Source organism: Rhinopithecus bieti, unplaced genomic scaffold, assembly GCF_001698545.2.
Source record: "Rhinopithecus bieti isolate Rb0 unplaced genomic scaffold, ASM169854v2 scaffold_4907, whole genome shotgun sequence".
NCBI classification, from domain to species: domain Eukaryota; kingdom Metazoa; phylum Chordata; class Mammalia; order Primates; family Cercopithecidae; genus Rhinopithecus; species Rhinopithecus bieti.
The window spans coordinates 152,646-166,904 of record NW_016804501.1 but is presented as its reverse complement, the minus strand read 5'-3'; the positions used below and the strand labels follow the sequence as shown (position 1 = coordinate 166,904).

Here is a 14,259-nt window from a genome sequence, read left to right as displayed (position 1 = left end):
ATTCTTTCACCTGATCTTTCCTGAGTGTGGATTGTGGGCCAGGCCCTCCCTTGGATGCTGGGTGTGAGCATCAGTGGGGAGATCAAGTCCTGTAAACCAACTCACATGTCAGAGACTTGGGGAGCAGAGACAGTGGGATGGTGGCAGGATGAAGTCGGTACCATCTGAATACCAGGAGGGGGGTATTTTATTTTGACTTTGCCCCAGTGTTATAAACTAGGTTCTGCAGTGGACTGAATGTTTGTGTCTCTTTAAATTCATAAGTTAAAATCCTAACCACCACCAGGAAGTGGGGCCATTTGGGGAGTGATGAGGTTGTGCAGGTGGAATCCTCATGAGCCGGGTTAGTGCCCTTATAAAAGAGGCCCCAGCAAGTTTCCACCATGCAAGGGAATGGTGAGAAGTCTGCTCTCTGCAACCTGGTAGAGCCCTCACCCTGCTGGCACCCTGATCTCAGACTTCTGGCCTCCAGAACTGCGAGGAATACATTGCTGTTGCTTATCCACCCAGTCTGTGATATTTTCTTATAGCAACCTGGGCTAAGACAGAGATCCTAGAGAGATGTCCCCTTGCATTTGGGGTTAAGTTTGCTTTGTGTAAGCAAGTGTGAGAAAGAGAAGGCAAAGAGGAGGGAGAGAAAGCTGCTATTGGCTGACGTAGAGCTTGAGGGAATACTGGGGAAGGCTGAGCAATTTTAGCTCTCACTCAGGGATAAATCAAAAATCACCTAAAGGGGGTTGATGGAAAACTCAGGAGAATTTTCTTCCAGTTGGTAGGCAGAGGAAATGGGGTATAGAAATGAAACAGATGTTCTGAGTAAATGTTAATGACCCATAGACATGTGTGAAAGGCAAGATTGTATAACATCAAAAAATCAATTTTAATCTGAAGGAAAAAATGCAATGATACTTCCTGTTGCTGTTATTCTTCTAAAGTCTAGGTTGAAGCATTAGGACTGAAGTGATAAGAGAAACAGGTTAATGCAGCCAGGAGAGGAAGAAAAATGTACATTCAACAGGAAGAAATATTTGCATCCAGGGTCCTAGTAATGAGAAAGATGAGAAAGTATTTGACAAAAGCCTTCAACTGCAGTGCTTTATTCACAAAAGCCTTGGAACAAGGCATGACAAATTAAATAATCATTTCTGCATCCTTTACTGCAGAGTCCATCTTGTGAACTTGAAGTGAATAACCACAGCATTTATTGTGCACCTACTGTGTGGCAGGCCTTGTGCTAAAGGCCTTAGATGGATTATCTCATCTAATCTTCACCTAGTGAGGTACGTACTATTATCATCCACATTTTACTTGAGGAAACCGAGGCGCAGAGAGGGTGTACAGTTGACAAAGGCCACACATCCAGCAAAGGAGAGAGCCAGGATTCCCACACAAGTCTGTCCCACTCCGAGTTGGGTCCTTAACACCCAGAATGTGGCACAGTGGCATGGTGACACACAATATGCGGGGGTTTTAAAAATACGGACAATGCAGTTGAGCCAGGGATCAGGTTTACATCACTCGGATTAGGTTTACATCACTCAGGGATTAGGTTTACACTCAGGGCCTTTGAACAGCACCATTTGCCTGGCATTAGAGCAGATTGCAGTGTTTTGCTTTTGTTTTCTGTCCAGTATCAGATGAAGTAGGTTCCTTTTTATAGGGCTATTTTGAATGAAAAACTTAATTTTAAACATGAAGATCAGTTTCTGAATGGTGAGGTGTTCACCCCCTGGAGAGACAGATGAGGGACAGCTCCTCTCCATTTGGGGGACTGGGCTTCTTGACTTGAATTAGCTGAACAGTTCAAATTACATTCATTCTCTCTCTCTCTCTCTCTCTCTCTCTCTGTTTTTGGGTATATATATTTGGACTTAGTAATCACATGAGTGTGGCAGGATTCCACTGTGTACCGTATAATAATAACTTAGTGGAAGGTTCCTTGGTCGATATTCACAGAGCAACCCCCCCACGTTGACTTTCTGTTCCCTCTGCACATGCTGACTACAGCCCAGGGCATGCGACCATGTATGGGGTCAGTCCCTCTCCATTCCCAGCCACGTCTGTTCCTGCCAGGGAAGGTGCTGGTTGGCCAGAAGTCAGCGTGTCTAATTCCTAACTTGCTTATGCTGGTTGTGTGTGTTACTGAATGTAGGTGCTTCAATAAAGCATCATAAGTCAATGAGATAAGAGGGCAAAATAGGGTTATTTCTATGAAAACTAAATTGAAAGCAGTAGGTTTACTTAATAGACAAACTAAAAAAAATTCTTTTGTCTTAAGTGTAGCTGAAGCAACCGTAGAGAACTAGGTATAATTATTGGAGGATTTTGTAGTGGAATTATCAGTTTAGTTGCTTTATTTAAAAACATGAACAAAAACCCCTAAAACTCTTGTTTCCTGAGTACCATACTGTGGCTGTGGTTGATGGAAGAGAAAGTGAGTAGACCTCAGTTACGAAACCCACACTGAAAACACTGACAAACAATTGTACATTTCCATGCATTGTGTGAAAATATTTTAAAGAAGTATAGATCTTGGCCGGGCGCGGTGGCTCAAGCCTGTAATCCCAGCACTTTGGGAGGCCGAGACGGGCGGATCATGAGGTCAGGAGATCGAGACCATCCTGGCTAACACGGTGAAACCCTGTCTCTACTAAAAAATGCAAAAAACTAGCCGGGCAAGGTGGCGGGCGCCTGTAGTCCCAGCTACTCGGGAGGCTGAGGCAGGAGAATGGCGTAAACCCGGGAGGTGGAGCTTGTAGTGAGCTGAGATCCGGCCACTGCACTCCAGCCCGGGCGACAGAGTGAGACTCCATCTCAGAAAAAAAAAAAAAAAAAAACAAGTATAGATCTTATTTTTTTCTCAGGATTTGCCACTTTCCCCAGCTTTATTCAGTTAACCAACTAAAGAGATGTCTATTCTGATATGAAGCTCATAGGCAGGAAAAAGAGTCTTACTTTTAGAACTGAGATTCGTCTGTCCTTTATGCTTTGACCTTTAGTTCCATTAAGCTCAACACTGGGTGACCTCTGACTCCTCCATCATCCCAGTAAGACGGGAAAGGTTCCCTTGTCCCCCTCACAGGTGTGCAGTGGGGGAGTGGCTCGCTTCTTCAGCGCCCTGCTGCTCGAACCTCTAGGGGAGCATACAGACGGGCAGGCTGTGGGGCTCCAACCCCACGGCAGTGTCTAGGGGAGAATGTTTACAGCTGAAGCTGCAGTGGGTGTGTGTTCCAGCGTGCTCTTTTAGTTTAGCTGTCTGTAGGTGGCTTGTGTCAGTCAGCTCAGTTAGACCCCGGCCTTATCGCAAGGACAGAGGGCTTTCTGTATCCCAGGGTTCTTGCCTGGGTGTACCAGAAGAATCAAATCACATGTCGTCTTGGAGAATGAGTGCAAGGTTTTATTGAGTGGAAGTAGCTCCCAGCAGATGGGGGAGCCAGAAGGGAGATTGGGCCTGGAGTTGGGCCGCTTGGGGTCTGGGCTGTCCTCCAACTGCCCCAGCCAAACTTCGCATCCTTCTGCTGGTGGGTGGCCTGCGGCTTGCCGGTGCCTGTCAGTGCGTTCCTCTCAACGTCCAGCCATTCCTGTGTTTCTCCGCTGATGTGTTCCTCCTAACGTCCAGCCACTTGTGTGTCTGCCTTGCTAGGGTCTTGGGTTTTTGTAGGCACAGGATGGGGGCATGGCAGGCCAGGGTGGTCCTGGGAAATGCAACATTTGGGCAGGAAATGCCTGTCCTCACCTACTTCCGTGGGGCCAGGGACCATGCCCTTCTCTACCCAGCACTTCCCCACTTCCATATCATTTAAAGGGACCATGCCCTTCCCTGCCCAGTGCCCCACTCCCGTATCACCAACAGCTCTGCCCTCATCTTCCCCCTCCCCATCTCTAGCTTCCATCTTCATGGCTCCCAGCTGCCTCCAGACTTACTTTCCACTCACCTGGGTGATGCTGCAACTTCCTCCTCTGTCCACTCCCTTCTCTTTCTCTCCCCAACCCCATCCATTCCATCCTCCACATTACTGAGCCGTGGCTCACTTTGCCCAAACCTAGTAAGGGAGTGAGTGCATGGAGAGATGAGGGGAGCCCCCAGCAGTCCCTTAGCATCCAGCACCACGCCAGTTTTTCCTGTGGCTCAGCCCCAGCAGGCATCTCTTCTACCCACTGTCCATGCTCTTCAAGTGTGATCCATTCTTTGCACACAGAGGGGCTCCAGGCCCCTGGATACATCCTGCCAGAGCCAGTGCCGTTCCTGGAGACACCAGCTAGAGGTCTCCAGTTCGTGCAGGAGATGTCAGATGGTTGTTTAGCTGTTCCTGAGAGTGGCTGTGGAGATGGACTCACTGTTCTCCACGGCCCCTCCCACAACAGGCAGCAGCTGAGAGCCCCAGCATGCCCAGCACCACTGGCCTCTATCTTCCTTCCTTCCCTGAATTACTGGACTTATTTCTTTGAGCATGGGGAAATGATTTGCTGTTCAAATACAGAAGAGTATTTCCGTCACCCTGCTTCAGGCAATCAGGCAGGCAGACAGACCCCACAGACCCCAATCCCAAGGCTTCCTTCCCACCCTGGGCACCTGCATTGCCAACAGCATTTGTGTTGGTTGAGGGGAAGACCCTTTAAAAGTGTCATGCATGGACAGTGGATTCTTATTAAATGCTGGGGCCAAGAACACTGACCACGCCAGCGGAGAAGGGCACTGGCAAAGAAACCAGACCTCTGAAGGAGCTGCGCACGTGGACACAGTTAGCAGCACAGACTCAGCTTCATCTCCAGAACACTTCTTCTGGGAGGACCCCGCCTCTGTTTGGGAGACGCCTGGGAGCATCCATGGGCCAGATCCACTGGCATCATGGTGTCTCGCTGGGCTGGCCCAGGAAAGTCATTTTAGTTTTGTGTTGAAAGGGGGTAGGGCATTGGGGAATCTTCTGGGCAGTTTTCTCAGTGCTGCAGCCTTGGATTTGGGTATCATGTTCTGAAATGACTGGAATGCTCAGGAAAGCTCTCTGAGGAGGTGACATTCGGGCTGAGGCCTGGGTAGAGATGTGGGGGGAGAATATTCTAGACCAAGCCCATGGGGATGGGCCGAGTTCAGGCCCATCTTCTTTGAGTTCAGGGTTTGGGTGAAGCTGCCATGGGCGTTTTGTGGCCTCTGATGGTCCCTGTGAGCGCCCTTCCTATGGCACACATCCCTCATGATGTCTCTCACAGTTCCAAGGGGGAAACCAGACTCCATTTCCCAGGATTGCTTGCAGCCAGGTCCCTCATGTGACCTGAGCCTGGTCATGTGATTCAGGCTCAACCAATCAGAAACCTCCCATGAGCCTTTGCCTTGGAAAAGAACTGGAGGAAGATGGCAGCTGGGTGGATCCCTGTGTGGGCACGGGGGCTGGCGGGGCTGGTGGACTCAGTGGGAGTGGGAAAGAAGAAGGTTGATGTCCCCTCCTGGGGCCAGCAGGGCGAGCTGTGGGGTCAGGTTGAGTGGCCTTCCTTGGAGCAGCCCCTGGTGTGGGCCGGGCATTGTAGCCATGGAGTCTTTGCCCGCATGAAGCGTTGAGACCTTCCTGATGTCCACACTGGCCCCAAAGAATCTGCTTCCCCTGGGTCTTGTTGGAAATGCACCATCTCATACCCCAGCCCAGACCTTCTGAGTCAGGGCCTGCATTTTATGAAGACCCCTGGGTATTTGTGTGTAATGGGAGTTGGAGAAGCGTGATCTGTAATGAGCTCCTCCTGCTTAATGCAGCTGGAGGGGTGGGCTTCTGTGGTTACAGCAAAGAACCAGATGGTACAGAAGCCCTGGGAGGGATGTGACCAGGGAGTGAGATGATCGGGTTCATCCTTTATCCATCCTGCTGCTGGACTGCAGAGGGGCGAGACAGGAGGCCAGCACATATCCAGAGAAAACACATCTCTGACCAGACAAACACGCAAAACCTGTGAAAAGACCCAGACACACATACCTGCAGGTGAAACTGAGACACACATGCACACACACAAACCCAGAAACAACCATCTACACAGGCGCACAGGACCACAAAGACACAAGCAGGGCTGGGGTGACTTCACCCCAGAACATCTCCTTTCTTGTTTCCCTGGATCTGCAGGAGGGAGCCGAGCCTGCCTGACTTTGGTCCCTCACTCACCACTAGACCTTGAAAGTGAAATTGAACATCCACAAGCCCCGTGACCTTGGGGTTCTGGAGAATGGGTCCTGTAATGAGTGTCACGGCTCCAGGCCAGATGAAATGCAGGCTTCCAGCCTCTGTCCGGGAGGGTCACTTGGCCCACTTGCTGAGGGCCACAGATCGATGTGGATCAAATGCTAATGACTTTTCAGCTGGGGCTGCTAGAGCCCAGTGCTGGACCATGGGCAGTGTGTTTGCTGGGGGCACTTTTGCCCTCCACAGGGCATCTCAGGCTACCTGCTGAGACCCAGGTTGGCACAATGTGATACATGCCATTTGTGCAGCATCAGGGGACTGGGCACAGAGACAGGGGACATCAGCCTGTGCCCATGATCCAGCTGTAAACACAGATTTATACCCAGGCCAAATCTATCCATGAATCCTTTTCAGAGGAATAAAATTGCACTGGAGGGATAGTAATTGTGCAATATATTGCACTTGAAATTAGAATTCTATGAAATCTCATTATTTATGTCTAGACTAAAAGAGATTGAGTTTTGATTATTTAACTATATTTCCTGTTGCTCTGATGAGGAATGGTGTTTCTCTAAGGGCCGACTGTCTCATTCCTGAAGAGTAGGGTTTTCAGAGCAGCACCATGAGGGGCTTCTGGAAGTCTCTGGGACTCAGAGTTGGTCTGGAGGGACATGGGGGCTGCCCTGGGCCTGCTTGTCCTCAGGCCCCTTCATCCCCCTTCCCATGAGTCTCTGGGCTCACCCCCCTGGGCTGCATTTCCCAGGCTCTGACTGGGCTGGTGTCTGCCTGGATTAGCGGTTGGGGGCTCTGGTGGAGAGTGGGGGCAGGAGGACCCAGGGTGCCCCCCTCTGCAGTGGCTGCATCTCCCCCATGGCTTCAGTTCCCGCTGTGGCCTGTGAGCTGGGGACCCTACTCCCTCTCATGGTCTACCCCAGGGTCAGTGACAGGTTGCTGTGCTGGCTGATCCTCACCTCACAAGCCGCCTTTTGCCTTCTCAGCTTTCCATGCAGATCCCTGCATTGCCCCTTCATGGCTGAAGCACCTGCAGTGACCCCTCTTTCCTTGGACCATGGTGCAGATGTGCCCCTCACCAGGACACTCAGGCCTCTACCCCACCCGTTTCATCCTCCTCTCACCCTCACACACCCTCTGCCCTGGTGCCCAAACTCCCTGCTGTCCTCCACGCCAGCCCCAGTACCTTCGCTCCTGCTGCCTGCTTGTCTGGAGTCCCCGCCATAGAAACATCCCCTGTGTGAAGTCCCTGCTCACGGGTCATCTCCGAGGTCACCAGTCCTGAGCCTCCCACCTGCCGATGGCACCTACTGGGACCTTCCAGAGCTGTTTTCTGTCCTTGCTTAAGTGCTCAGCAAGAGTGCATCTTGCAGTAGTCAAACGTGTTCATTTGCATGTGCATCCTGCGGTAGTCAAACGTGTTCATTTGCATTCTTCCTTTTATTCAGTTATTCACCAAGTATTCACTGAGGCTAACTATATGTAAATCACTGTGATACAGCAGGGTAATCAGGACCTTTTCCATTGTAGGTGGCAGAAATCTCAACTCAAACTGGCTTGAGTAAGAAGGAAAGATTTTTGACATATAACCATCCATAGATACGTCAGCTTCAGGCATGGCTGGATCTAGATCAGCTTAGGTCTCTGAAGGCTGTCTCTTTGCCCTTCTTGGCTCTACTTCATGTTGGTGATGGAGCTGCAACAGTATAATGATAATTTATTTTCAGTTCTAAGTGGCAGAAATCTCTAGAATTGGCTTAAACACCATTGTTTGTTGATGCAAATAACCACCCAGGGATAGTTTATCTTCAGGCATGGCTGAATCCAGGAGATCTCCAGAATTCTCTCTTGTTGTCTCTTACTGTGCTTCCTCTATTAGCTGCATCCTCAGACAGAATCCCACACTGTGGTGTCAAGTTATCTTCTAGGGATCGTGAGGCTTGCGTCTCAGCCTCCCAGGAACCCTGCTGGAAGGGGAGGTGCTTGATTTCTCCAGTCCTTCAAAACCTCCTCTGAGTTTCAGATTTTAGTTTCCTTGTCTCCCAAAGGTCTGGTCTGGGTCACACATCCATCTGTGTTCCTGTAAGTGGCCAGGGGAATGCAGGGTTTTGATTGTGCATGACTCACAGGCCCAATGAACCAAGCATACATTTCAGGCAAGTCAAATACATGTGTGTAAACAATGAAAGATTACATATATTCAATTCAAACTTTGATTTTGAGAAAATTGTAGATTCATGTGCTGTTGTAAGAAGTAATACAGGACCTTTTGCACCTTTTACCCAGTTTCCCCAGTAGTAACTTCTGGCAAAACTGCAGCCCAATATCACAGCCAGAGCATCGCCAGTGAGGCCTTGTTGGGTGGAAAAATGTCAGCAGATAGTTCTTGGTTGTGTTGTCAGATGCGCCATATGCTTCTGTGCATGCATCAGTGTGTTTGTAAAAACACCGCACAGGGTGGCAGAGGTTCGCCACAGAGGCCACAGGTTACAGGGGTTTTGTGAGGTGTGGTTAGATTGGAGGAGTTACGGGTTAGCTTTAGAGGAGAAAATGTTCTTACACGGGTGTGCAACTGCAAATTAGTTTCCCAAGATGGTGGACTAGGAATGTGTTCATGCATCTCTGTTAATTAAAATTATTTTTAAAATAGAAATAAAATAGTGTCCATTTCCCTGAAGGCAGAATGTCTCTTATCTAGTGTGATGTTTGTCACATGAGTGGCACAGAGTATATGATTTTATCGCATCTCCTCAGTAGATCGCTGGAAAAATTTTCCAACACAATAAGGTTAAGAGCTTCTTTATTATAGCTTTGTGTAATTGCAGCATTTTATTGATGACATAAACTAGCAGGAACTCTCAGTCTATAAACAGTCCCCTCCCTGCCTATAGCAGAAAACACCCTCCCTGTGGTTAATGGGGATGTATCCCTGGCTTCAGAAGGGAGGAACTATCCTCAGAGGGTGGTCAGTTCCTCAGATCCTGGTCGTGCAGGCAGTGGGCACTGTTGCCCTGTCCTGGGAGGGTGAAAGTCAAGGGTGCTTTTCTACAGGGCAGGGGAGAAGGGAATACATGTACAAGATGCAGCACGCATAGCCCCTGCTCCAGGATCTGCAATGGCTTCCTACTGACATTCATGATGGAAGAACTACAGGCGGAGGAGAGGGAAGCCCATGTGGGCACCATTTATTTCTCTGGTGTGTGTGTGTGTGTGTGTGTGCGCACGTCAGATGCTGACTGTGTTTTGTGCATCCTCTGATGCATATTTAAGGTAATCCTGTGGCCAGGTATGATGATTATCTTATCCCCATTCTACAGAGGCGGGAGCTAGGCTCAGCTCCTGATAGTGGGGCCTGCAGCCATACCCAAGTCTGATTTAACCAGAGCCTGTGCCTCTTTCCACAGCCATGTAAGGCCTCAGTACAACATTGGTTCTAGCTTGCAAGCAGGTTGCCTGAGTTCATGGATGGGACATGGGTCCCAAGCCCATGCCCCGTTTTTTGTTGCCTCAGGGAAATGGAAGGATATAGATAGGAATAGAGTTGAGGATGGAGGTCTGGAAGGCAAAGGGGGAGGAGTTCAAGCATTTTATTCTGACCTCCTAGTTATTCCCCAATATTACCATTATCATCATCATCCTCATTACCACCATCATCCCCACCATTGTCATTGTCATGGCCACTGTTATATTGTCATTCTCTTCATTATCATTATATCATTTACCATCATCATTATCATTATCTTTGTCATCATCAAGATCTCCTTCATCACTGTTAACATCACCATCATCATCACTATCACCATTACCATCATCACCACCATTACCATGACGACCACCACTACTATCATCACCACCATTACCATCACCACCACCATTACCATTACCACCACTATTACCATCACCACCACCATTACCATTACCACCACTATTACCATCACCACCACCATTACCATTACCACCACTATTACCATTACCACCACCATTACCATCACCACCACCATTACCATTACCACCACTATTACCATCACCACCACCATTACCATCACCACCACTATTACTATCACCACCACCATTACCATCACCACCACCATTACCATCACCACCACCATTACCATCACCACCACCATTACCATCACCACCACCATTACCATCACCACCACCATTACCATCACCACCACCATTACCATCACCACCACCATTACCATCACCACCACCATTACCATCACCACCACCATTACCATCACCACCACCATTACCATCACCACCACCATTACCATCACCACCACCATTACCATCACCACCACCATTACCATCACCACCACCATTACCATCACCACCACCATTACCATCACCACCACCATTACCATCACCACCACCATTACCATCACCACCACCATTACCATCACCACCACCATTACCATCACCACCACCATTACCATCACCACCACCATTACCATCACCACCACCATTACCATCACCACCACCATTACCATCACCACCACCATTACCATCACCACCACCATTACCATCACCACCATTACCATCACCACCACCACTACCATCACCACCACCATTATCATCATCACCACCATTACCATCACCACCACCATTACCATCATCACCATTACCATGACCACCACAACTACCATCACCACTACTATTACCATCACCACTGCCGTTACCATCACCACCACGGTTACCATCACCACCATTACCATCATTACCATTACCATCACCACCACCATTACTGTCACCACCACCATTACCGTCACCACCATTACCGTCACCACCACCATTGCTGTCACCACCATTACCATCACCACCATTACCATCACCACCACCATTACCATCACCATTACCATCACCACCACCATTACCATCACCACCATTACCATCACCGCCATTACCACCACCACCACCATTACCACCACCACCACCATTACAACCACCACCGTTACCATCACCACCACCATTACCATCACCACCACCACTACCATCACCACCATTACCATCACCACCGTTACCATCACCACCATTACCATTACCATCACCACCATTACCGTCATACCACCACTGTCACCACCACCACCACCGTCACCACCACCAGTACCATCACCACCATTACCATCACCACCACCACCATTACCATCACCACCATTACCATCACCACCACCACCACCATTACCATCACCACCATTACCACCGCCACCATTACCACCACCACCATTACCATCATCACCATTACCACCACCACCATTACTGCCACCATTACCATCATCACCATTACCACCACCACCACTACTACCATCACCACCGCCACCATTACTGCCACCACCATTACCATCATCACCATTACCACCACCACTACCACCACCACCACCACCATCACCACCACCACTACTGTCACCACCATTAACATCACCACCATTACCATCAGCACCACCATTACCATCACCACCACCGTTACCATCACCACCACCATTACCATCACCACCATTACCATCACCACCATTACTATCATCACCACCATTACCATCACCACAACCACCACCATTACCATTGTCATCATCATCATCATCACAGTCACCCCTTCCTTTCTTTTACTAAATGACTTTTTTTTTTACTTTTTTATTTTTACTTTTTTGAGATGGAGTCTCACTCTGTCACCCAGGCTGGAGTGCAGTGATGTGGTTCCAGCTCACTGCAACCTCCGCCTCCCAGTTCAAGCGATTCTCCCGCTTCAGCCTCCCGAGTAGCTGGGATTACAGGCGCCTGCCACCGCATCTGGCTAATTTTTGTATTTTTAGTAGAGACAGGGTTTCACCATGTTGGCAAGCCTGGTCTCGAACTCCTGACCTCAGGTGATCCACCCGTCTCGGCTTCCCAAATATCTTTTCTATATGTCATTGATTTCTTTGAGAAAGTGAATAATTTTTCATTGTGTGTTGATTCACTTGTTTTTAAATTTTATTTAATTTATTTTAAATTTTTTTTATTGAGATAGGGTTTCACTCTGTCACCCAGGCTGGAATGCAGTGGCTCCATCCTAGCACCCTGCAGCCTTGACCCTTTGGGCTGAAGCAGTCCTTCCCCCTCAGCCTCCCACGTAGCTGGGACTACAGACGCTACCATGCCTGGCTAATGTTTTTGATTTTTATTAGAGATGAGGTCTCTCTGTGTTGCCCAGGCTGGACTCAAACTCCTGGACTCAAGAGATCATCCTGCTTTGGCCTCAAAAACTGTTGGGATTACAGGCGTGAGCCCTGATGCCCGGCCCTCTTTTTAAAAATATATATGCACTATTCAGAGATTTACAAAGGGAATATGTTCAGATAGGGTGAAATTAAAACTAGATAACTTTTTGCCTAAAATAAGAGAAGAAAAAGTCTGGTCACTCATTTTCACTAGTAGTATTTTGATAGCTCTCCTTCCAGTCTTAATTTAATGAAATGATATGCAAATAATTTTTTCACCAAATAGGGGAGAAGGCAGTCCATGATGTTTCACAATGAGCTTCCCCGACTAGGTAATATGTCATAACACATCATGCCATATCATGCCACCGTGGTCCTTGTACACATGCTTTGTGATAGGGACTCCTCACCTATGACTCTGGCCAGCCCCTCCCACCTGTCCTCATGGCTGGTCAGTGGGACAATCCTTTGTTCCCCACTTCCCTCTTTCCGTTTTTATCCCACTGTTCCTTGATATCAGCCCCTGACCTACACCAGGGGACCCTTGCTCCCTTGTCCTCTGGGATCCTCTTCCTCACTGAGGGTTTACAGACCATATGTGATCTCATCCCACACCCTTGTCACACATGTCCTGAGGCCCTCCCACTCCAGACACTGGGCTGGGTATTGGGGACATAGGGACAGCCCGGCTGACATTACTTGACGCCTTACAGGCACCAGGAATTTGCTTGTCTAATCCCCTGCATTTTCACAGCAGCCCTACGAGGCGTGTTCTGTTCTGTTCCTGAATTGAACATAGATAAAGTGAGGTGGACGTTGCACAGTGAGCGAGAGGAGAGGCTGGACTTCACCCCAGGCCATCAGAATCCAGGGTTGAGCCCCGAACTCTCATGCTAGTCCATGGCCCCAGCCTGGGAGGAGGTCACCCTGTGTCAGAGGACCCTTCCCCGTCCCTGTCTTGTGTCGTGAGGAAGGCCAGACAGGGCCCTAAGTGCTCTGAGCAGCTGGAACTCGTTGGGATACCAGTGACAGAAAAGCCAACTTTAAGGAGAGGATTTTGGATTCAAGCTCCTGCACAGTCCAGGGCTAGAGCTGGCTCCTGCAAGACTGGATTCAGGCTCCGTGGCGCCATCAGGGCCCGATGCCTCTCTCCCCACACCCCTGTCTCCTAGGTTCTTTCACGTTGACTCCTTTCTCTGACAGGCTCCTCCTTCATGGATGCAAAATGGCTGCAGCAGCTCCAGACCTCACATTGTCTCAGCTTCAAGTCCACTGGGAAGTCACCGGCCTAGGCCCCAGCATTCCCTGCAGTCATCTCATTGGATCCCACTGGGTCGGATTGGGTCACGTGTCCATCCCTGAGGCAATCACAGTGGCTGGTGGAATAAATGCCCTGATTGACTTAGGCTTGGGGAAGTCACGTGGTCTTGTCTGAGGCCTTCTGGAGCCTTTTCCAAAAGACAGGACTGAGAGCAGGAAGGGACAGCTCACCAGGGAGGCGCTGGCCTGCGCTCACCAGGGAGAGGGAGGAGACAACGCTTGGCACAGCCCACAGCACGGCCGCTCATAGACACTCACAGCCCCTCCATGGTCAGAGGACCTTCCCCGCCACTGGCATCAGGCCGGGCCGTGTGGCCGCCTTTGTCCGTGAAACTGGAGAGGAAGTGAGGGCGCCGCTCCTGGGCAGACGCTTTAGTACTTCATGAGTTATTCGCCACATTCTTCTTCCCTCTGAGCAGCATGAAGTGCAGATGGCGAGGGGGAGACGCCCAGCCAAGGGACAGTGGACGAGGAGCGTGAGCGGGGGCGAGCCTTTCCCTTCGGGAGCAGCTGGGAGGGGGATGTTTGTTACCGCAGGGCAGCCTAGCACGTCCCGGCCGGTTCCCACTTAC

General features: G+C 49.6%; 1 long non-coding RNA gene across 3 annotated transcripts in view; it reads left to right on the top strand.

The window, feature by feature from the left end:
- Window positions 1–13,764, top strand: part of LOC108527501 (uncharacterized) — a 31,696-nt gene extending 17,932 nt beyond the window's left edge. For all 3 annotated transcript variants that reach the window (XR_001884835.1, XR_001884834.1, XR_001884836.1), the window contains exons 2-3: window positions 1,164–1,280; window positions 13,571–13,764. This is a non-coding gene — a long non-coding RNA (uncharacterized LOC108527501). The remainder of the gene's footprint in view (window positions 1–1,163; window positions 1,281–13,570) is intronic.
- Window positions 13,765–14,259: the final 495 nt, after the last annotated feature.